This window comes from Seriola dumerili, unplaced genomic scaffold, assembly GCF_002260705.1.
Source record: "Seriola dumerili isolate Sdu_G_001 unplaced genomic scaffold, Sdu_1.0 BDQW01000432.1, whole genome shotgun sequence".
In the NCBI taxonomy this organism is placed as follows: domain Eukaryota; kingdom Metazoa; phylum Chordata; class Actinopteri; order Carangiformes; family Carangidae; genus Seriola; species Seriola dumerili.
The window spans coordinates 5,348,569-5,372,457 of record NW_019174687.1 but is presented as its reverse complement, the minus strand read 5'-3'; the positions used below and the strand labels follow the sequence as shown (position 1 = coordinate 5,372,457).

The 23,889-nt window shown below is 40.3% G+C and overlaps 15 non-coding genes across 15 annotated transcripts; 12 read left to right on the top strand and 3 right to left on the bottom strand.

The window, feature by feature from the left end:
• Window positions 1-165: 165 nt before the first annotated feature.
• On the bottom strand, window positions 166-258 carry trnay-gua. The gene is made up of 2 exons: window positions 222-258; window positions 166-201 (listed from the first exon to the last, which is right to left on the bottom strand). It is a non-coding gene; the product is annotated as a tRNA-Tyr (tRNA).
• A 205-nt stretch (window positions 259-463) lies between these two features.
• trnay-gua lies at window positions 464-556 on the bottom strand. The gene is made up of 2 exons: window positions 520-556; window positions 464-499 (listed from the first exon to the last, which is right to left on the bottom strand). It is a non-coding gene; the product is annotated as a tRNA-Tyr (tRNA).
• A 332-nt stretch (window positions 557-888) lies between these two features.
• trnay-gua lies at window positions 889-981 on the bottom strand. The gene is made up of 2 exons: window positions 945-981; window positions 889-924 (listed from the first exon to the last, which is right to left on the bottom strand). It is a non-coding gene; the product is annotated as a tRNA-Tyr (tRNA).
• A 9,285-nt stretch (window positions 982-10,266) lies between these two features.
• trnay-gua lies at window positions 10,267-10,356 on the top strand. The gene is given in 2 exon segments: window positions 10,267-10,303; window positions 10,321-10,356. It is a non-coding gene; the product is annotated as a tRNA-Tyr (tRNA).
• Window positions 10,357-10,659: 303 nt separating this feature from the next.
• Window positions 10,660-10,747, top strand: trnay-gua. Its single transcript is given in 2 exon segments — window positions 10,660-10,696; window positions 10,712-10,747. It is a non-coding gene; the product is annotated as a tRNA-Tyr (tRNA).
• Window positions 10,748-11,372: 625 nt separating this feature from the next.
• On the top strand, window positions 11,373-11,465 carry trnay-gua. Its single transcript has 2 exons — window positions 11,373-11,409; window positions 11,430-11,465. It is a non-coding gene; the product is annotated as a tRNA-Tyr (tRNA).
• A 5,885-nt stretch (window positions 11,466-17,350) lies between these two features.
• On the top strand, window positions 17,351-17,432 carry trnas-uga. The gene has a single exon. It is a non-coding gene; the product is annotated as a tRNA-Ser (tRNA).
• Window positions 17,433-18,417: 985 nt separating this feature from the next.
• trnay-gua lies at window positions 18,418-18,502 on the top strand. The gene is given in 2 exon segments: window positions 18,418-18,454; window positions 18,467-18,502. It is a non-coding gene; the product is annotated as a tRNA-Tyr (tRNA).
• Window positions 18,503-20,384: 1,882 nt separating this feature from the next.
• Window positions 20,385-20,477, top strand: trnay-gua. Its single transcript has 2 exons — window positions 20,385-20,421; window positions 20,442-20,477. It is a non-coding gene; the product is annotated as a tRNA-Tyr (tRNA).
• A 341-nt stretch (window positions 20,478-20,818) lies between these two features.
• trnay-gua lies at window positions 20,819-20,911 on the top strand. Its single transcript has 2 exons — window positions 20,819-20,855; window positions 20,876-20,911. It is a non-coding gene; the product is annotated as a tRNA-Tyr (tRNA).
• Window positions 20,912-21,451: 540 nt separating this feature from the next.
• Window positions 21,452-21,545, top strand: trnay-gua. The gene is made up of 2 exons: window positions 21,452-21,488; window positions 21,510-21,545. It is a non-coding gene; the product is annotated as a tRNA-Tyr (tRNA).
• A 336-nt stretch (window positions 21,546-21,881) lies between these two features.
• trnay-gua lies at window positions 21,882-21,974 on the top strand. The gene is made up of 2 exons: window positions 21,882-21,918; window positions 21,939-21,974. It is a non-coding gene; the product is annotated as a tRNA-Tyr (tRNA).
• Window positions 21,975-22,319: 345 nt separating this feature from the next.
• trnay-gua lies at window positions 22,320-22,412 on the top strand. Its single transcript has 2 exons — window positions 22,320-22,356; window positions 22,377-22,412. It is a non-coding gene; the product is annotated as a tRNA-Tyr (tRNA).
• A 336-nt stretch (window positions 22,413-22,748) lies between these two features.
• trnay-gua lies at window positions 22,749-22,841 on the top strand. The gene is made up of 2 exons: window positions 22,749-22,785; window positions 22,806-22,841. It is a non-coding gene; the product is annotated as a tRNA-Tyr (tRNA).
• A 341-nt stretch (window positions 22,842-23,182) lies between these two features.
• trnas-gga lies at window positions 23,183-23,275 on the top strand. Its single transcript has 2 exons — window positions 23,183-23,219; window positions 23,240-23,275. It is a non-coding gene; the product is annotated as a tRNA-Ser (tRNA).
• Window positions 23,276-23,889: the final 614 nt, after the last annotated feature.

Genomic DNA, 23,889 nt, shown 5'->3' with positions numbered 1-23,889 from the left:
CATCAAGCTGCAGCTGGACTAGTCAAGCTCAAATTTCAGTTGTGGACATTATTAACATGGTTGATTCTTCCAAACACCTCACTGGCACTGTGGAAATGTTCTGTATGGGGCACGCATCAGCATGTTGTACATTGGAGAGATCTAGGTACACCTACAAAAGCCTCCTCCTTCGAGCCGGAGTTGAACCAGCGACCTAAGGATGTCAGCACTGCTCTGCTCTCCTACAGTCCTCCGCTCTACCAACTGAGCTATCGAAGGTATATAACCTGTTTGTGTACTGCCGAAAAACAAACTTTAATGTTAAAAATGACTGCAACAATATATGTTGTGTGATGGTAAAGTTGTAAGCATGAACATCTCTACAAATTCTTGATGTTTAATCAGGAATATACATTATCAAACTATAGATCTGTAGTAATGTCATACCAGCTGTTATTATCAACCTGCAGCTGTAAAAGCCTCCTCCTTCGAGCCGGAGTTGAACCAGCGACCTAAGGATGTCAGCACTGCTCTGCTCTCCTACAGTCCTCCGCTCTACCAACTGAGCTATCGAAGGGACGTGTGTATCACGTTGTGTACTGTGAAAAAATCAGCTTAATTCTTAAAGCTGACTAACACTATATACAGTGTCGTGTAATGGTAAAATTGTAAGCACAAACATTAGCATTTAGCGAAATATACGATGATGCCATGGATCTGTGATAACCTGCTACCAGCCGTTATTACCAAGCTGCAGCTGTAGTAGTAAGGCCCAAGCTTCAGTTGTGGACATTATTTACAGAGAGCTGACTGCCACGATGAAAATGCTCAGTATGGGGGATACACCAGCTTGTTTTTACTTTGTCTATCGGACAGTTATTCTACGTAACAGCTCCACCTACAAAAGCCTCCTTCGAGCCGGAGTCGAACCAGCGACCTAAGGATGTCAGCACTGCTCTGCTCTCCTACAGTCCTCCGCTCTACCAACTGAGCTATCGAAGGTATACGCAGCATAATATATGACGAAAAAATTCAAAGCATAGACAGCTCTTGTGTGGCCCAAACCTCCGCCACTGAAATGATTTCTGCTCCTAAGAAATGGCTGTTATAATGCTAAATATTGGTGTGTGTGTGTGTGTGTGTGTGGAAGCCAAACGTTTACTGACATTGTCGGAGTCTACATTTTCACAGGTTAAATTCTTGCCAAAAGACAAACATTGTCCAGTTAGGTTTTTCCAGACAGTTTTAAAATGTAATGCAGCTCTTTCTATCCACAGGTGCATCTTGAGAAAATCAATGCAGACGTCTTAAAAAGCCTTTTATTTTTTATTATTTACTCTGTTTTGTGTGTGTGTGTGTGTGTGTGTGTGTGTGTGTGGGGGGGGGTCACACCTGCCTCCTCTCCTGCTGGTTGGGCATTGTGCTGCAAACTGAATTCAACCAAGAATGCAGCATTTCTCCAGAGAACTGATTGACGTTTAGTCTTTTATTGGGTCAGTGACATCTGTTATCGTAGATATTCCTCGTCTGCGAACATCATACAGAGGCTCAACTTTCGCAATAAACCTCCCCTTTCCATGCGAACGTTTCAAAATCCCCAGACATGACTGCTCACAACAATATCTGTACTCTTCTAGAGGAATAACACAGTAAATGTTCCCATACAGTCAAGAGCCTTTTTTCTTTTTTTTTTTTTTTTATTGAGGTTCTCTCTAAATCCAAGCTCTTGTAGTCCCTGTTAATATTGCTTCCCACACAGTTTCAGCAGAAAGGCCCCTCGAATGGAGGAATATCTCACCTCTCGAAAGCGAACGTGAAGTGCCAGACCTGCCAGACACAGCCACTGCCCCGGCTTTTCACTCCGCCTGGCACGCATCATTCAATGTCAGGCCATTTCCCACGCCAAATAGGCTTAGAGCGCTATAAAAAAAAAGAGAAGAAAAGAAGAAAGTCCTGTCAAGTTTTTCCACTTGGTTTTGTTCTCTTTTTCTACCTCTGTGTTTTTTCACCTCAGTATCTATTTGTCCCCTTTTCTTTTCTCCTATCCTCCTCCTCCTCCTCCTCCACCTTCCCTCCCTTCTCCTCCTCCTAAGCACGTCTAACATGTCATTCTTCGTCTTTTGTACCTACAGGCCTTTTTCCCTATTGAACTCCCCACCCTCTCCACTCCTTTGGCTCTCCCTTTCCCTCTCAGGGGCCTAATTATGAGCCGGCATTAAATAAAAACATTTATATTTCTCCAAAAAAAGGCTTCTCTCTCTGTGCTTTCTCTGGACAATGAGGGCTTGTGATTCTCCCCTCCCTCCTGCTCCCTCTTTCTGTCTCTTTCTCCTCTGAGTGGCCATTCACTGGGGGTCTCTGTCTCTCTTTGTGATTGGCTCGCTCTAGGACTCCTAGGGGGCAGTAATTGTGTCTCATTAAGTCTTACAGTAGTCATGAGGGGAGTGTAGCGGGGTGGGAAGTGAGGGGGAGTTCGCCGCACAAGGCCCCGCAATTAGAAATCCCAGAGAGCTTGAATGGGAGCCCTAATCAGGCCACAATAGCTGGGGCTCCCTGCCATTTAGGCCAAAAAGGAAGTGTTGCCATTGTCCAAACACACACACACACACACACACACACATGCAGAGACACGCACACACACACATGCACACACACACCAGGAATGCATGCAGCACAGCGGGGATGGATGTACTTGTGTGGTGGCGTCATCCCAGAGGCCAATTTGGAAAGACTGGGGGGGGGGGGGCTAAGAGAGCTTTTCACCGCCTCAGTCCTCAGTCACGACACACACATTCATGCTCTCAGAAAGTTGTGCGCACACACACACACACACACACACACACACACAGATGATGCAGGCACACGCACACACACATATACACTCTTCCATCCATATTGAAGCTGAAAGGAGTCTCATTAGTGATGTTCAGGACGAGCTGGGAGTTTGCTCTCTGTTTGCTCATTTGTCGCCCTGTGATTCCTCCCGCTGCACACCGGAGTTTTCTCAATTTTTGTGTGAAAAACATTTTTCCGCGAGAAGCATCTTTCAGCGGGGTAATAAAATCAGCATGCTGTGTTGTGGCGGATACATAAATAACCCATGCACATCGTCTCTGTGGAAATTCAGTAAATTTCAGCGTCTGTGAAATAAAAAAACAAAAACAAGAAAAAATAAAAAAAACATACAAATAATGATATTCCACCACCATCTGTCTCTAAAAGGGAAATGCATTGGAAAGTGAAAACTTTGCAAAGCCTTCCTGTTTTTTTTATCTCATAATAGGAGCAGAAAGTGGGTCTCTTTTGCTCCGTTTATCTGTGTAGCGTTCCCAGGAGAAACAGTGGCTACCCCTCCTTATCTTTGTTACCGCCGAGTGCTGCAGTGGATTATGAAGTGGATTATGCAAATGCCTCACAATATATTCATATTAACAAAGGTTGAGGTTCATGCGCCCGTGCCCGGAATTTATGAATACGCAAATAATAAAAAAAAAAAAAAAAAAACTGAATTGGCTGGAATGTGTTATCATTTAATGAAAATGAACTTGCTTCACAGTATTGTGCCGTGTTTTGGCTCATTTGTTAATTTGTTGAATTAGCTGCATCTGTAAAATGGAGTGATATCCAATTTAGCCCATTGTTACAATTATTTTTGGGGTGTTTTAGTGTCGCTCAATAACTGATATGCCTGTAGGTTTTTATATATGTACAATTGTGTGGATTTTTTTTTTTTACTCTATTGTGTCATGGAAGAATGGATTCTCTGTTGCATTGTTGTTGGAGGTTGTTGGATATTGATCCAAATGTGGAATCCTCTACAGCTCATTGCTTTTAACATTCAACCAACTGCTCAGATCAAAGTAATATGTGCCTTTATTTTATTCTGGAGTGCTTTTGTTGGTGCAAAATCTTGACAAGCTGAAAAAAAAACAAAAAAAAAAACCTTCATCCACTCAGTGCTGACCAGCAGAAGCCACATGTACTGGGCGGCTCTTTCCCTTTAGAAAAAAAAAAAAAAAAAAAAAATTGAAGGTCATACAACAACTAAGCTGTTTTACATTCACAGCATATGCAAACTAAATTTGCAGCTCATCTTCTATATGGACTTGGTCTAGAAATATTAACAGCCCTGATTTAGTGATTTGCAGGTCAAAACGTGTTGAGATGTCAAGGTTAAAATTGGGCTAAATGTGTTTGAAAAGGGAATTTTATTCACTTGTTTAGGCTACATATGACTGTGTGTGTTGGAACCATATTAGAGAGGAAGAGCTTTTAAATTGAAATAAGAAAATAATGTAGGATACAGTATTTTACGTTCAAGTTTGATTTATGTTAATATGAGTAATGAAGTATTAGCATTAATTCAAGAAAATTGGTCATGAGGTCCCTTAAACAGAATATGGTTGATTGATGATTTAATTACCTGAGACTTACCTGTGTAGGTGCTGATTATGTAACGTGATCCTGCTGTGTTCCTTCTGCTCTGGCAGTTGATTAGTAGGTCTTGGATTTGCTGGCTGCCAGGTCAGATGATGGAGAGCATCAGTTTTGCCAACCGTGCATATGAATTAGTTTAGTCAACATCCTGTTCTGGATATCATTGTTTCACTTGGAAAGTCAGCTGGAGTATATTATTAGATAAATGTCGTTTCAGTTATTGAAAATATTCCTCCTTGCTTCCTTTATATGTGCGTGTGTTGGTTACTCCACCTTGCCTCCGGTGGTTAAAAATAATTTTAATTCATTAGCCACTACACTGTGATTTCAATGTTTAAATGACTAAATGAATGAGTTTTATCTCGTAGCAGAACATGGTTCAAATTGAGATAAATAATTATAACATGTAACTGTAATATGTAACATGAAATTTTCAAGATAAATATTCACTTGGAATGGGGTTTTGGAAACCTTGATAAGTGGCCACAATTACATTGCAGATTATACCTTATGATGCAATTTAAAAAAATTACAGTTATTAAAGTTATGATTCATCTGAGGTTCTTTGCCTCAACTCATAAGCGTGTTTAAGAAAAACCAACAGTGATATAAAGAGCAATATGGCATAAAATAGAGATATGATATACATAATATACTGTATAGTGTAGAGGCAATTGTGCTCTAAGGTGAGGAAAGCAGACAACAATGAGTCTGTCGAGATTCAAAGATTTATTACTGAACAATATGTCAAATTAGAATGAACAACCAGCAATCAACACAATGATCATAAGCAGAGGCAAAGATCAACACATTACTGTTTGGCCAAATAGGATGCAGTCTCTCTCCACCACAACGGTATCAAGAGTCTGGACAACCCTCCAATCTCTAACTTAGCTCTTTTATACAGTGACTATCAAATACACATGTTTAAGCAGACAGTTCAACTTTCATCCAGGGTACAAAGTATGTTTATCTTGCTTAATCATTAAGTGTACATTTATTTGCGGAGATCAGTTCATACAGTTTGTTCATACATTAAAAGAGAACATCCAGTCCGATTAAAAGAAAACGTTACATGAAATGGAGGGAAAACAGTTTTTCTCATTACATATAGGTTGTTGAATACAACAAATGATCATATAATATCAAGTCATCTGTAGGTGGGACGCAAAGCAGTTAATAACACCTCTGACATCTTTAAAGATAAAGGTTACGGGTTAAAGTCACAAGTTCAAACCTGCAGACTGGCTGGGAGGCTGGGTGTGGACAGTCATCAGGAAACACTGTCTCCTCTTTCAGCAGTGTCTGTTGCAGTGTCCTTCAGCAAGGCATTCCAATGTCAGCCAAGCAAGAAAAAAAAGTTAAAGCTGCATACTGTATCTTTACATGGGGCAACAAGAAGTAGTTACTCAATATCCTGTACTTTCAATGAATCGAATGACTATGCGTAATGTGTAAAGGGTTTCCTGTTGTAATGAACTCATAGAGAGTCAAGCCCCCAATCCACTTGTACACTACTTAGTCAGCACCGCAGAACAGACACAAGGTTGGAGACTTAGCAGGTGAACATTGTGGAGCAGTTAGTGGCAAAATAGCTAGATTTTCCCTTGTCCCTTGGACAATTAGCGAAGACCACGACAGAGAAAGGGAGAGTAAACACATTACTTACATTAAGTTCATCAGAAATGTAAATTCTAGTAGCTCGGTCTCCTGCTGGATGTGTAAATAGGCAACTAGCTGCTAGCAAACTGACCCTAAAATGTCAGTTACACAGAAAAGTTTTCAAACATTGGCTAGCATTAGCCACCATAAACTACAGACCAAGGCTACGTCCACACTTAGATTTAAAACCAATGACTTTTGCTACGTTTACTCCTGGCGTCCCCACTACTCCAAAGTTTTTTGGCGCCCCTAAAACAGAGACTTTTGGAAAGGCTGCTGAACCTGGTTTAGTTTGAAAACTCTGCGGTTGGTCCGTGGTGTGGTCTTACCAGCCCTGACTACCAGCGGTGAATGCAATATAGATAATGAAAGAAGTGCTACTGACCTTGTTGTCTTTGCTGTCAGCTGTTATGCACTTAAATTCTGCAATGTTTTTTTTTTCATTGCTCATGGATTCAACTTTTAATTTGTGGAATGGAAGAGTGCGTTATTTGCTCTTTAAAAAGTTTTGTGGTTTTTTGCTGAAACCTTGTGTGCTCAGCCTGTTTCACATTCTGTTACACTTTGGGCACTTTACTGGCACTCCCATTCAGAGCATGGTGAAATCAGGGAGAGTCTGCATGCTCTAATCTGCTGCCAAGGTGTGTAAAGTTTGTTTGCACTTAATCACAGGTGATGCTTTGAGCAGGCAGCAAGTCCTCAAGTTTGTATTTTAATACACACCTGTTGCTGCTGAGATCTCTCTGTGTGTGTTTCCGTCCTTTTCTTCGTTCTTATCTGAGCAACGTTCACTGACTTAGCAGATAAAAGTTCACCATCTAGGATGCTTCAGCAGGTTATTTGGCTACTTAAGAACACACACTGACCTTCCAAATGTTACTTCATCTGCACTCTTTGTGGTCATCAGTGTTTCCTGTTTTCTCACAGGGTCACTATCAGTGCCAGTCCCACTGTATCATTTTCCATGCTGGGAACGATTTGCCTTCAAATTTCATGACCTCATGCCAGATTACATTACAGCTCTGTGTGTCCATGTGAGCTGGAGCTGAATGGCTGACCAGCTGAACCAGTATGACTGGGAACGCTCTGCATCGGAGGTGGGTGGGGGCGTAATGAGTTTCATCTCCGCAACGGGGAGAGCGCTCTTTGGGTGGCAGCAGCAGGGACGAATGTAGCGGCTAATTGGTGTTATCAGCATTTTAAACACAATTAATGACAGTTCCTTCTCTTCTTCCTCTTACCTAATTGTAGGTGATAATTATTGTTTGGGAACTAATTTACACAAATAATTAACAGATTTATGCTGACAAATAGGCCTACTTGATTCTTTGCAAATCCCTGCACCATTGTATTGTTAATTGGGCCGAATGTAAGAAGATACTCTGACGTGCCCCCCCCCCCCCCACAGCTCCTCACTGAATACAGTCCTAAGCCTCTGAATAAACAGCCTCAACCTCAGGAGGTATGTTCCTGCTAAAGAGAGTTTTGCATTGTTAGCCCAGTTAAGTGAAGTTAAAATAAGGTGATGAACAGTTTGTTGATTGGAGCCCTTACAACAAAGCTAACAGTCCCACACTGACCATTTGAATAAAAACAGTTTTAAACTCAGTTAAAGAATGTAAAGCAAATGGAAATATATTTTATATACCATTTAACAGTTTTTGCACAAAAACTTTAAACATGTATATGTTTAAAAAAAAAAATAAAAAAAACTATGAATGAATGAATTTTCTGTATTCTCTCATCTGTGCTCTTTTGTAATGCTAATATGTTTAATGAGGATTATTTGCCTTATTTTATGGAATATCCTTTATTTGGCACTATATTCTAACTTTTTCCCAACAGTGAAATTTGAAGCTTCAATAGTTATTTTTGCATCGCCACATCAGTTAAGGGATGTTAACAAAATAACTGATAAATATATGTTTATTGGAAAATTTACAACAAAGCTAACAATCTTATACTGAGCAGTTGGATATACTCAACACTTACTTTTATTAACATTTACAACATCTAATTTTTGTCGGCTATTTGCTCTGCTCTTACGTAATAATGTGAATAGTTTGCAGGGCGTGCACACACATTTCATTATAGCCAGTAAATGTGGGGGAAAAAATATCAGCACACTCTTGACTGTGCATCCTACTTACACCCATTTCCCCTTTGAAATTAATAAGTTGATGACCTGCATTAAAAATATCCTCAAATCTCACCTACACAGTAAAAGAAAGTGCAATTCATAGAACATTTAGTTTAGGATGACAGAATCTAAAATAAAAACAAACATACCACCACAAATAAAGGATATATAATAATAATAATCTTAAGCACAGTGTCAGATAGTATTTTGTAGCACCAGAATCATTTTGATTAAAAAAATCTTACCTATACATTTTCTTTACTCCATTATCAGATTTTTATTTGATACTACCAAACTTCTGCAGATTACAGTGTTTAACTTATTTTGTAAAAGGGGATTTTTTTTTTCTTACATCTGCAGCACAAACAGCCAGACGCTTCCACATTCTCCTGAGCTAATCACATAGTGCTTCTGACCGTGCACAACAATATGACATCGGAGACTGTGCCACATTTCCACCAAGGAGATTCCCTAGTCACAATAAAGGCATGAATCATGCTTGTGATGGCTATTTGTAAGGGGTTTCCCACCCTACCACAAAAAAGGGGGGCTTAGCAGAGAGGCAACGTGTTCTCAGTCATTGTCTCTGGGCCGGGACCACCCGTTCCCCCTCGCTGTCTCACTGTCAGTCAAACAATACAATGCTACAACTCCTATTTGCCCTCCCCCCTCAACCACACCAACCTATTTACTAGGCCAGCCCCTCCCTGCTCCCACCACCCACGCTCCGGACACAAGGAGTGGTGACATGGTGTTTTTTTAGTGGTGAATGTGGACTATTAGTCAACAGCTGGGCCACGATTCATTCAGAGGGTAAGTCAAGTCAAGTCAAGACACGGTGGCTTTGCATAAGCATGTTGCAACACAGGGCAAAGGACATGAATATACAACGGCAGAACAAGCCTGTATTTTCTGCTTTAACAGAAGTGTACATTTTAATGACATACAAGCAGCATGAGATAATCACTCTCCACTTAAGTATCCTAAAAATATCAGCTTTTTGTGTCATGTTTAACACAAGAGACAGGACGGACAGGCAAAAACTCTGTCGTTTGTGAAGTTGAAGTTTTGCAAGTTGATTTTAATCTCTTAAAATTCAGTTTCCCCTGATAGTTCCCATTTATTTAAAGGTTTGTTTTTAGTGAATAAATTGCTCAGTAAATACACCATATAACTTCAAACACACACATACATTTAAACACAAACATTCATACATTCACACACAAAATTCAATCTGACGTATTTTCATTTAAATGATCATATGTTATGCATGCATTTGTATGACCTGAGTGATGTCTAGCCATAAGTTTAGCCCTTTTCAAAGTTAGTATATAATCAGAGCCCAACTAATACACCAACTTCTAATATTATCAGCTTGTATTGGGTTCAAGTTTAATCAACAAGCCCTCCAACCTTTGTCTCTACCTTCTGACATAGCATCCACATGGTAGCAGGACATATGTGACAGATAAACTTAAAAATCAGTATTGAAAACTAAACCTATTATAATGTGATAATGATGTGGTACAGGTTTAGTTAGTTTTAGGCACAAAAACAACTCGGTTAGGTTCAGGGAAAGATCAGGGTTTGTCAAGAGACTCTGCACCTGACAGAAAAAAACAAGCTAATGCACTTGTATTTCATCCACCTCCCATAGTATCATTGAAGTTACTATTGACATCAGGCATGTAAATTAATTGAATAATATACTCCATATACACTCACTGACAACACCATACAAATGCTGGGTAGGGTGTGGCATGGATGCCACAAAATGCTGGAAACATTCAACACATACACACAATACATATTCACCATAGAAACAAGCAGTCAGGTAGGTTTCATGTGAGAAAGACCTGTATATCAGAGAGATGAATTTGTATATAAATATATAATCTACCTTTCTCAGCTCATTTTAAAAAAGGAAAACCCCACAATTAAACTGTTCTGCCTGACTTAATCTAGGCAGCAGTCGAAACAAGTGCAGCATCTCGCTGCACAGCGTGATTATTGATGTGTAGTGTACACAGGGCTATGCTCTGCCAACGCCTTCGATAGCTCAGTTGGTAGAGCGGAGGACTGTAGGAGAGCATTGCGCTGAAATCCTTAGGTCGCTGGTTCGACTCCGGCTCGAAGGAGGAGGTTTTTATAGGTGGAGCTCTTACGGAGAATAACTGTCCAATACTTGTCTTGTTACAATACATGTCTGCAACCGAAACATTAGCCTGACTTGTCCTCTGCAGGTTGATGATATTGCCTGATATGAGCTGACAGCTACTCACAGCTATCAGGCTTGATCATGTATTTGGCCAAATACGTATAAAGAATTTGTAGAGATGTTTTATGCTTCCAATTTTACTGTTACATGATATATATTGTTAGTGTCATCTTTAACAATAAAGTTTATTGTTCAGCCTATTGCTGCACTACCCTCTTATGTTCCTTCGATAGCTCAGTTGGTAGAGCGGAGGACTGTAGGAGTGTAATGCTGACATCCTTAGGTCGCTGGTTCAATTCCGGCTCGAAGGAGGAAGTTTTTGTGGGTAGCTGTTAAAGAGGTTGTTGTCCATATACATCTTAACTTTAACCTAAACCTTATAATGAGGGGACTCTCTTTTTTCTCCATAAGGAAGACAAGTCCCCATAATGTGAAAGTGCAAACAGTCCCCACAACAGTGTAATACCAACACAGACACACACAGACACACACACAGACACACAAACACGCACTCTAACCTTTATTGTGACCTTAACTAAAACCTGATATTATGGGGACTCTGATGCTGTTCCATTGCATCCACTAAACAGATCATTTCCATAGTTTCAGTGAAGTTGTTGCAATTACACATGTGAACATTGTCCTCAACTGAAACTGGATCCTGACCAGTACATCTGCAGGTTGATAATATTGGCTAATATGAGGCAAAAAGAATTTGCATAGCAGGAAACTGCAGCTACAAATGTTTTAATTGACAGCATTGTATGTATATTTTACCTTTGTTTGGCACAACTTAAGTTAAATAGATTTCTGTTGTATGAGTTTTTTCAATAGTGTTTACTCTTCCACTTTTACTGTTGGTGACATTGTTAGTGTCCTAACCTTTAAAAATAAAATATAAAATTAAAAAAAAAAATTAAATACTGTAGTGCTATTCCTTCGATAGCTCAGTTGGTAGAGCGGAGGACTGTAGGAGAGCAGAATACAGCTGAAATCCTTAGGTCGCTGGTTCGACTCCGGCTCGAAGGAGGAGGCTTTTGAATGTGTGTCCAACAAATGAAATTACAGTCCATCTTGTAATGGGATCACACCAGCTGTGACATGCACCACGCTTTACGTTCGGGAGACGATGTTAGTGTCTACGTCATCGTTTGCAAAGGTCTGCCGGTCCAGACTACAATGCTACCCAGGAGTTTTAGGGGTCTCAATATTACTGTGGATGTAGCCTAAAATGATGTGCTCCCTGGTAAACAACCAACTTACATTGCAACAATGCATTTAAATTAGATGGGTCATTTTCTGTGCTTCACTGTCTGTTTCATAAATTTTTCCATTTAGTAATTTGAATATGGATGCACAAAACCCTACATTGTTTTATAACAGAATAAAACCAAACTGTCACAGTCATCTCGGGCTGCAGCTGTGGATTTGCATCAATCAATATGAAATCAGTATTCAGAAAGAGCAACAGAAAGGGTTAGTGAGAGCAAGAGCGAGGTACCACAACATGGCCTTGTGGGTCCCTGGGGGCCTTCTCTAGGTTTTTGGCCGTTGTTTCATCCAATCAGAAGTGAGCCTGACTTTGTAGACTGACGTCTCTGTGTAGGCTCAGGCATGAGCCGGCGTAAATAGTGCCTGCGGCCATGCTGACCGGTAGTCAGGCAGGAGTCAATATGGCTCCAGGCTAAAGCATCTGGGCAGACAGCTAGCTAGGTAGCCATGCCTACATTTTGCATTACATGTTAGGAATTAAACTGATGTTCTTTTTCCAGAGCAACTTAATAATGAGTGACACAGAACCTGAATCCCTAGATCATTCACTGGACATGCAGTAAAAGAGTCCAAGGACGCAGTCCAAGCAGCAAGCTATAAATAATCATGGATGACAGATAAATGCCACAACAGGAAACAGGAGCTGAGGTAGAAAGATCTGCATGAAGCTAACATTAATTTTGTGTGACTGGACTTGGCCTCACTTACTTGACAAACTCACCAAGGAAATAATTGTCCTGACAGTGACCTGGCATGCAGAACTACCGTGCATAGAAGTATTTATTTGGCATATCTTCTGATTGACAAGGCAGTAAATGTTTTGTCATGTTGTTATTTAACAGTGAGCACCTGTTGGCGAGCAGTTGGATATCTGTTTCTCTGCTGGGAATTTGTGCTGTAACCTCTTTCAGTTTGCCAGTGCTGAATATCTGTCTGTGCAGCAGGAAGAAGCTGACATTATATTCTCATCACCTGTACTCTAATTTGGTGGGTGAAGCAGGGACACTTCCACTTCCCCATCCATCATAAACATATCCCAAACTTTATACGGTGTAAGCTTGTAAAATAAAGCACCAAAAGGACTGAACTCTTCTCCCAGTGAGGATTTGCAGGTTTAAAGACATAGATGAACTTAATTTAGTTGAAAGGACTTAACCTAAACCAAATTTAGATCTCTTTTACCTAGATGGACATAGTTTGACATGTAAGTCATGCAAATCCCAACAATTTGTCATATTCATTAAGCCTGATTTCACCAAAATCTGTCTAAACAATGTCTAATGGATGTCTATAGATTTGTCCAAACAAGCCACAAGTCCTGTGCGACCTTCTCTCTAAAGGACTTTGCAGTGTTGTAACATTTGCAGGCTTCGTCTACCTACTTTCACTCAAGACAGTAATTGTTTGCACAACTTCAAGAGATTGCTCGTAAAAAAAAAAAAAAAAACAACAAAAAAACATTGGTCACTAAAACATAGTCATGTAGTCCATCTCTGAACCAATGTAGTTCATTTTTTCACTCTAGAGGGAACATGTGTTGAATCCTGGAGGCTACAATAGTCTGTCTGTAATGGGATTTGTCCAAAAAGAAAAATACATTTCTGTTGTTCCTTCTAATTTGATGGAGAGATAGGTCTTGGACCTAGTTTGCTATTGCTACATAGCCAACATTAGCATTCAACATTATCATTAACAGATGTTTACTTACCAGAAACGTTGCGAGTTCAGCATCAAGCTTCATTTCTTCAGCTCTCTGAGGAGAGGAACGCTCTTATTTTGCTTCTATTTCTGTCACTTCCTTTTTTCTACTGAAGTTAGCATGTTAACCAGCTAGCCCAACCCTGGTTGGCCCATCTTTTCACTTTCTGATACTGAGTCACTGTAGCCTCCAGTCTGCTCTGAAAATCTAGCGCTGCTCAGAGGGTGTTTTATAAGGCAACTTGTAAATGCAATGATGGGTGAAGCTTTTGGCAAGACTGGTAAGTAAACAGCTGTCAACGCTTATGCTGGCTATTTAGCACTAGCAAAACTTTAAGTAAAGTAAGAGAGAAAAAGTTTTCAGAGGGCAGAGGATAGTTTGAGATAAAATTCTTTTCTGGATTTGAACCTAGAAAGTTGTGTTTAGGACACCTGTGGAGGAAGATCCAATTTGGGCAAAAAGATAATATTAAACACTGTACTAAAAAGTAAACAATCCAATCTGCTCAAAGTTAAACAGTAAAAACAGCAACTGATGGCCTTATTTTAATCCAACAGTGAAATTGGGGGTCAGACATGGAGACATTGTGGCTGCTCCTCACTCACATCCCGGGTAGTTTGGTGTGGTGGAATGCTAATGGTGGTGAATCACAGGTCTCCGGTCGATGTGCTGGAGGGAGTGAGGAAGTCAGAGGAGACCACCCAGATCTCCTCCCCTGTCTCCCTCTCAAACACTTAGCAGCGTAATTATATGGGAGTGACTTGTGAAAAACACTCTCTGTGCAAATATGGATTAAGTCGCAGACAGACAATTGTGTCTGCGTGCCACAGAGCATGCATTTCCAAAACAACACAATGTACTATCCTTTAATCACCAGAAATTACGTAAAAATGTAGAGAGTGAAGTTTGCATGAGTGTCCAGTGTACTTGGGACTAAATCTGGTTATCCTTCATTTAACCACTTTGCAAAAGAAGGAACAACAGTTATGGAATGTAATGAAACTAAATCCATCAGTAGCTGATAGCACAGTTGTTAACTCTCAGTATTTTCATGACACTGGCCCTGAATTACAACTGCACCCTCACATTCTTCTCTACTTAATCTGATGTATTCTTGTCAGACGAACCGTGTCTCTCAGGTTTTACTTGTTTTCACAGCATTTCTTAAAGTAATTTTTGGGGCTGTAATAAGGCTCCACTGTTTATCTAATAATGAATCCCCATGCTTCACCTTATTAAAATGGTGTGTCCAAACCAACAGAATTAGCAATGTCCAAACAGAAGCTAATTTTCTTTTACTGATTCATAATGCAGTAGAATAACATGCACAATCATTTCAAATATTCTTGGCGTGTGTGCAGACTCAATGGTTTTCACAGTCTAGTAGTCTCCTTTAATGGGTAGGTAGGACCAATTAAACCCAATGAAAGATGTTCCTAGAAAATTGGCAGGTTTTAAAGTAAAAATGCGTGGGTGTACATAGACACAGACGGCCCATTTACACAGCCCATTTGGTATTAACATGTGACTACTTGTGCTGGTATTAACATGTGTTAGGCCAAGGTGTAACTGCTTGCAGAACAGAAGTAAGTCAGTGCTACTGGATCAGCTAGAGGAATTGTTTACATTTTTATTTGAGGATTATTTTTCTTTATGCTGATCTATGTCTAAATCCTAATTACTGCTGTTCATTACAGTGAGCCATGTCAGACTGTACAGTGGCTTAGATCAAATTAAATTAAATTCAACACATTTATGCAATCCCTTTTTGGAAAATTTTCGGAGTACAATGGGCAATTACTCTTTTTATTGACCATTAAATCACTGCAGGTGCATGTGTTTTTATTCCAGGATGTTATATAAATAAAATTTAGCTGTCAATATTTAAAAAACTCATGTGATTGGAAAAGATGACAAGCAGCAAGTCTAAAAGAGGCTCATAACTTTAACGCTAACATTACTAACATAGGTAAGGAACCCTTTCATGTCGGAGTAAATGAACTGGATGTCTCATTCTAAAATAAAACTTTTTAAAAAGCTCGTAGTTCATAAACAGCTCTGCTGTGCCGTTCACCTCGCTTCTGGCGACATGTCCCCCTCCCTCTCCCTTCCATGAAACCTTATATCTGTATTTGGGTGATCGAATAAACATCTGTATCTGCAGCAGCAGAGATCCCACAGCCCGCTGTGGCCATTCCTCTTTTTCCTTGAGAGGCTCCAGTGTTTTGGTTTAGAGAAAACACAATTGAAAACAAACACAGCATTCAGAAGTATAGACAATCCCGGGGTGGCCAGGCGAGAGTGCTGCACATTCCTCTCCATTTGAGCTAATATTCTGGGAGATTCTGTGCTTAATGTAATTACAGGGGAAATTACGGTTTCCCATGCGCAGAGGGGAGTTGGTGACTGACTGCTGGGATGGACTCTAATACTATAAAATTCACTCTGTTACTGTGGGAGTAGCACTAAATGCGTTTCCCAGAATTCCAAGGCTCAGGTTTGACATGGACCGTATTTCCAGAGACATTTCACCTCTGAGGGATTCAGCTAACCAGCCTGGCTGCTCAATGCTAAACAGAACAGACTTGATCTCTGCTGCAAAGATATTAATTTATGAATTTTCCAGTGACAAAACTATTAAAGAGTGAGCTCAGTGGCTGCAGAGGGCCGAGCTCAGCTGTAAAACAGATGTGGAGAAGGCCATTTTTGCAGTAATGAACAAGTTTCCAATCTGAAATCGGCTTCTGAGGGAGTTCAGTGATGATATGTGATACGGATCAATGAAAGATACATAATTTTGGAAAGCAAGAATTTGAGCATCAGGACAGAAACATGTGACTGATCTGTTGACATAGTATCTACACTCCGCTTCACTCAATATGACAAAAAGTATGAAATGGAAGTATACATACAGAATAAATGCCTCTATAAAGATATCACTGGTGCGGATCAGATAGAATTCATAGCGTCATGACTCATTCATGACTGATTCATTATAGTGTGAAATGGTTTCTGTATTGACTTGGAGTGACCTTTCATACTAATGGATAAGTGGATCCACATAATAGATAGGATAGGCAATGGGAAAATACCACTGGACCCCCATTACTTTAGTGGTCAAACATTCGGGCCTATACCATTTTCTTTGTATAAAATGTGTGTGTATGTGTATTCACCAATAATCAACAATCAACCCTCTTTAAAGTCATGCAGATATTCTCCTATTTCCATCTTGATTCAAACTCATGGTGAACTGGGCCCACTCAGCATTTCTATACATGTCATAGAGCATGATGGGATGTTGAAAGCTTGATTTTATCATGCAGTACAGCTGCAGTTCTTATGCTTCTGCACTCACTTATCACGTTTTTAACCTATGATCAGTTTAGTTTAGCCTAGCTTAGCACAAGCACTGAATGCAGGGGGAGACTGCTAGCCTCTGTTGATAACCGAAGACCTGGCTTCCAACAGGACCAAAACTATCCTTACACTTTGTGTCTTTTTAGCTATCAAGCTAAGCATCAGTACCTTTACCTGTCCGTTTCTTCAAGCCTTCTGTATTGTTCTTATTTTTGAATATTAAACTCTTAAATCCTTGCACTATTTAGTCACATTTTATATTTCCCTGTAAAATGTTTTCCACAGTACTGAGCTTTAAAATCACTGTACAAAGAACTGATCTTTGTAACATTCTTGGTATTTTTGGAAAATGCAACACTAGAAGCTGTTCTGGAGCTGGAAGTTCTGAGATTTGTCTTTATCAGCCATCTGTCCTGACACAGTGTCCTTCACCAGCACACACACAGACCCTCCTCCCTGCTCAGCAGTTGTTCTGGATGAGAACATCAGATAAAAGCGTTGCCATTAACCATTAAGTTGCTTTTTCACTGCCTCACTGTTAGCTGTTTGGAGTGGTGATGGAGGCAAAAAGTCTGTACATCAAGCTGTGATGGCCGAGTGGTTAAGGCGTTGGACTTGAAATCCAATAGGGTTTCCCTGCGCAGGTTCAAATCCTGCTCACAGCGAAGATATTTAATTATTCAATTGATTCTTTGCCATATATATATGACAAGCATCATACACATTGGCCTTCTTAATGACCCTTGTAAGAAGTGCTTTATTTTCAGCACTTCATTACCCCAAAAGTTTCATAAACATAATGATTACAGTATTTTCTTAACTCAAAGAAAGGTACACCAATCATTTAATTGTAGTAGTAGCAACTGAATGATTGATTTACCATCTTCAAGAACCATAGTTTCTCTGCTGCTGAAGTAAAGTCCTCAGGTTACTAAGCATAATCAGACCTCCATAGTGAAAGGACGTAGATCTTAAACCTAAAACTGAAATGTGAAGCTAAGGTTTAATTTATACCCAAAAAAGCTCAGTCTGAGAGGATGATGACTAATTATTATTTATAAATGAAACCCTTCCCACTCTCTCCATGCCATACTGCAACGTCAGCCTGTGGACTGACAAATGAGTAATAACCAGCTCAGTCACAGCACGGCGTAAACTAAACACTCTGTGGAAGTCTATTATTTTCGGTTCTGACTACCTTGACCTGTCAGCGGAGGCCAAATGGAGTTTCCTCCCTCTGGAGGAGGAAGGAGAAAGGAGACATTTGATCTGGAGTTTCCACATGTGTCTTCTCTGCTCCACTTGCATGTGTGGACTGGAGCAGAAACATTAAAGTCCAAAGTTTTGACCTGATTAAATCCTGTAACTATATATATATATATAAAGACATATAGAACGAGACTATGTATAACCACATACCTTTAATAATTAATGATTATAGATTGAAAACATTTCTCTCCTGACAGCTTTGCTGCAGGACCTGGATCCGGTTAAAATGTAGTTAACTGTTTGGCACTGTTGAATGTTTTCATCTGTTTGACTGTGGCACTATCAAGAGTCAGCCTGGTGCTCTATCTAATGCAGCTATTATTCATATTTTCATGACCTGGACATTTTCCAACAGGTTGTTACACAAATGTGAGGCATGACCCTTCGATAGCCCAGTTGGTAGAGCGGAGGACTGTAGGAGAGCAGTGTTATCCTTAGGTCGCTGGTTCAACTCCGGCTCGAAGGAGAAGTCTTTTGTGGTTGTAGGTATTACAGAGGTAGGCACACACACGCTATGGGGATATGCTTTTTGTCCTCATAAAAGTCCCCAAAATATGACTGTGTAAAAAGACTTAGGTCCCCACAACTTGAGTAATACCTGGCTACACACACACACACACACACACACACACACACACACACACACACACACACACACACACACACACACACACCCTGACCTCAATCGTAACCTTAAACTAAACCTTACATTATGGGGATTTGCTTTTTGTCCCCATAAGAAAAAGTCCTGATAATGTGACTGTGTAAACAGACCTAGGTCCCCATAACGGAGTAATACCTGGAATCCACCCACACATAAACACACGCACACTAACCTTATACTAACCTCGACCTAAACTTTATGTTATGGGGATTTGCTTTTTGTCCCAATAAGGAAGACAAGTGTCCATAAAGTCACTGTGTAAACAATACAAGTAACACCTAAACCACACACACAACTCTAACTCTAGTGTTATGTTTTAACCCCCACCTAACCCCAGCCTAACCATAACCACTACTTGCTTAACCTTATCCTAACAAGGTTGTCCTTGCTTGTTTCACATGCTGAAGCTTGCCTTTAGATAGATAGATTAGACAGATAGATTTTTTTAAGGTAAACACAAGAAACTTGTGCTACAGAAAATGGACCAGACTCAGTGAATAGCTCCCTAAGCTTAACATCCTAAATCCTATGATAAGTATTAATTTGGCTATAGCTAAAGTGGTGGCCATTTTGAATGAGGGAGGTAGAGTCAAGGAGAGATGCCTTTTTGAGCTAAACTCTCCCCCGCCGGATTAGGCTGTGCTCTACCTCCCCCTACTCCCCCACTCTCCAAGACAATGAGGGAGGTAGAGTCAGGGAGAGGTGCCTTTTAGGGCTAGCTCTCCCCCGCCGGATTAGGCTGTGCTCTACCCCTCTAGATAGATAGATAGATAGATAGATACTTTATATATCCCCTAGGGGACAATCAAGTGTCCAAAAAGACATAATTCAGTAGTAGTAATAATAGTTCAGTAGTCCAGATCATGAGCCACTGTCTTTGGCTGTGCTGTTATACAGCCTGATGGCAGGTCAAATCACAGCTTTAGCCACAAAACAATTTGACATCGTCCAGCAAGGCACTGTGTTCAGCGGTGAAGGTGAACAGGGTATTTCTACTGTATACCTTGCAATTGTCACAACAGCAGTCTATATATCTGTACAACAGTCCATACACTTTACAGGCTTCATGTTGTTTTTGCATCTGTATATGCAGGTCTGTATTTCTGTTTTGCTTTTGGAGGTTAAATCTTTCCTGAGTCGTCCTCAGTGACTTGGATCTGTTTGCTTTCCATCTCATTCTCAGTGTGTGTGAAAGTGAAAATTGTGTTGCCTCGGTGCAAAACACTGTTCAATGAATATCATTTGTTTCTGTATGGTGTGGCCTCACACTGGACTCTCTGTGGTGTGTTTATGTGATCATGTGTCTGTCCAGCTGCTTTCAGCGGTAAACTCTCCCACAACCTTCAGGCAGATTATTATCCCACGTTTCAGATGGGACATGCTTTACATTTGGCAGCTGATCAATGTAGATGGTGGATACAATACACATGTGTGCTTCCATACAACATTTACCTTTTATGTACATATATGGATTCACAAGGTTGAATCCTGAAGAGCCAGTTTCCTGGACATCATCTCTTTTATCGGCTCAGCTTAAAAGGGAAAATGTCACGATTAAAGTGTTCCAGAGCTGAAAGAACAGCACCATTACAGCTGCCTTACTTAACCCCGACACCATCTGAAATGCTCAGCACAGGATGATCATTGACTTGTCGTGTACACAGTGACGAGTTTGTCTTGACCCCCTTCGATAGCTCAGTTGGTAGAGCGGAGGACTGTAGGAGAGCAGAGCAATACTGATATCCTTAGGTCGCTGGTTCAACTCCGGCTCGAAGGAGGAGGCTTTTATAGGTGTTACAGAGAATAACTGTCTAGTAGATAAAGTAAAAACAAGCTGATGCATCCCTCATACAGAGCATTTCTACAGTGGCAGTCAGCTCTCTGTAAATCATGTCCAGAAACTGAAATTTCAGCCTTTCTAGTCCAGCTGCAGGTTGATAATAACAGCTGGTATGACATTACTACAGATCTATAGCTTGATCATTTATATTGCTGATTAAGCATCAAGAATTTGTAGAGATGTTCATGCTTACAACTTTACCATTACACAACATATATTGTTGCAGTCATTTTTAACATTAAAGTTTGTTTTTCGGCAGTACACAAACAGATTATATACCTTCGATAGCTCAGTTGGTAGAGCGGAGGACTGTAGGAGAGCAGAGCAGTGCTGACATCCTTAGGTCGCTGGTTCAACTCCGGCTCGAAGGAGGAGGCCTTTTATAGGCGGAGCAGTTACAGAGATTAGGCTCCTGATAGATAAAGTGAAAAACAGAGCATTTCAGTGAAGTCAGACCTGGTATTAACATCCATCACAGGACAGCTCTTAGTACAGGTGTGAATGCATTTGAGAGCCCATCATTCAGACCATATTAGGAAGTGATCGGCTTCACACTGTTTTCGCAGTGTGAAAGCAAGTGCATCCTGGGCCACACTGAAGGACCAGCTACTAACTAACCAGTCTGATTAGTCCTGCCAGTTTCATAATGAACCAAAAATATTTCACTGTTTCAAATATTTAAAACCTTATTTCATTACAGAGCTGTGGGCAGTGCAATTATTTACCCTGGTGATGGGATCACCGAGACGGATGTTAATGCCAGGTGTGAACAGGCCAGTGAGTCCACCTGGCGACTAGTTTACGGTTTCAAAGGTGTAAAAACTTTAACATTGACATATATAATGTATACTATTTCAGTCACCTTCAACAATAAAGTGGATTGTTGAGCAGTAGAAAAGTGGAGGTGTATTCCTTCGATAGCTCAGTTGGTAGAGCGGAGGACTGTAGGAGAGCAGTAGCATTGCTGACATCCTTAGGTCGCTGGTTCAACTCCGGCTCGAAGGAGGAGGCTTTTGTAGGTGTACCTAGATCTCTCCAATGTACAACATGCTGATGCGTGCCCCATACAGAACATTTCCACAGTGCCAGTGAGGTGTTTGGAAGAATCAACCATGTTAATAATGTCTACAACTGAAATTTGAGCTTGACTAATCCAGCTGCAGCTTGATGATGTTGCCTTATTTGACATTATTGCAGATCTGTGGCTTGACTGTGTATTTGGCTAAATATGCATAAAGAATTTGTAGATGCTTACAACTTTATGATTAAACAATATATATTGTTGCAGTCATCTTTAACAATAAAGTTTGTTTTTTGGCAGTACACAAACAGTTTCATATACCTTCGATAGCTCAGTTGGTAGAGCGGAGGACTGTAGGAGAGCAGAGCAGTGCTGACATCCTTAGGTCGCTGGTTCAACTCCGGCTCGAAGGAGGAGGCTTTTATAGGTGTTACAGAGAATAACTGTCCAGTAGATAAAGTAAAAACAAGCTGATGCATCCCTCATACAGAGCATTTCTACGGTGGCAGTCAGCTCTCTGTAAATCATGTCCAGAAACTGAAATTTCAGCCTTTCTAGTCCAGCTGCAGGTTGATAATAACAGCTGGTATGACATTACTACAGATCTGTAGCTTGATCATGTATATTGCTGATTAAGCATCAACAATTTGTAGAGATGTTCATGCTTACAACTTTACCATCACACAACATATACGTATTGTTGCAGTCATTTTTAACATTAAAGTTTGTTTTTCGGCAGTACACAAACAGGTTATATACCTTCGATAGCTCAGTTGGTAGAGCGGAGGACTGTAGGAGAGCAGAGCAGTGCTGACATCCTTAGGTCGCTGGTTCAACTCCGGCTCGAAGGAGGAGGCTTTTGTAGGTGTACCTAGATCTCTCCAATGTACAACATGCTGATGCGTGCCCCATACAGAACATTTCCACAGTGCCAGTGAGGTGTTTGGAAGAATCAACCATGTTAATAATGTCCACAACTGAAATTTGAGCTTGACTAGTCCAGCTGCAGCTTGATGATATTGCCTTATTTGACATTATTGCAGATCTGTAGCTTGACTGTGTATTTGGCTAAATATGCATAAAGAATTTGTAGATGCTTACAACTTTATGATTAAACAATATATATTGTTGCGGTCATCTTTAACAATAAAGTTTGTTTTTTGGCAGTACACAAACAGTTTCATATACCTTCGATAGCTCAGTTGGTAGAGCGGAGGACTGTAGGAGAGCAGAGCAGTGCTGACATCCTTAGGTCGCTGGTTCAACTCCGGCTCGAAGGAGGAGGCTTTTATAGGTGTTACAGAGAATAACTGTCCAGTAGATAAAGTAAAAACAAGCTGATGCATCCCTCATACAGAGCATTTCTACGGTGGCAGTCAGCTCTCTGTAAATCATGTCCAGAAACTGAAATTTCAGCCTTTCTAGTCCAGCTGCAGGTTGATAATAACAGCTGGTATGACATTACTACAGATCTGTAGCTTGATCATGTATATTGCTGATTAAGCATCAAGAATTTGTAGAGATGTTCATGCTCACAACTTTACCATTACACAACATATATTGTTGCAGTCATCTTTAACAATAAAGTTTGTTTTTCGGCAGTACACAAACAGATTGTATACCTTCGATAGCTCAGTTGGTAGATCGGAGGACTGGAGGAGAGCAGAGCAGCGCTGACATCCTTAGGTCGCTGGTTCAACTCCGGCTCGAAGGAGGAGGCTTTTATAGGCGGAGCAGTTACAGAGAATTAGTGTCCAACAAATAAAAACCAGAGACCACACCTGTTGCCATTCCTGTACTCATTAGTTATTACTACATTATTACATGTCTACTCAGCACTCATGGGTCAGACCAGACTCACCCATAATGTGACCATGTAAACAGATTTAAGTGCCCACAACATTACCTGGACCACACACACACAGAAGGTGCAGATGCAGAAAGTGTACCAGCTTGCTGTATTTGTTGGACACACACACACACACACACACACACACACTGCACTGTTGTCTCTCTCCTACAGTCCTCTGCTCCACCATCTCAGCTATCGAAGGGATATGCACATATGTGTCACCATGTACTGCTGAACAACAAACTTTATTTCTACAGATGCTACAGATGAGAGTATATATATATATATATATATATATATCAGATAAAATATAACATAAAATAATATAATATAGAAATATATACAGTATATCATGATCAAAATTCAGAAAATTACTAACATTTTCTGTTCTTTAAGTTGTTAACAGTCTGGTTTTAAAGAAATGTGTGGTGCAACAGGATTGGGATTCCATTGGCATAGGACTAATATGTTCAAAG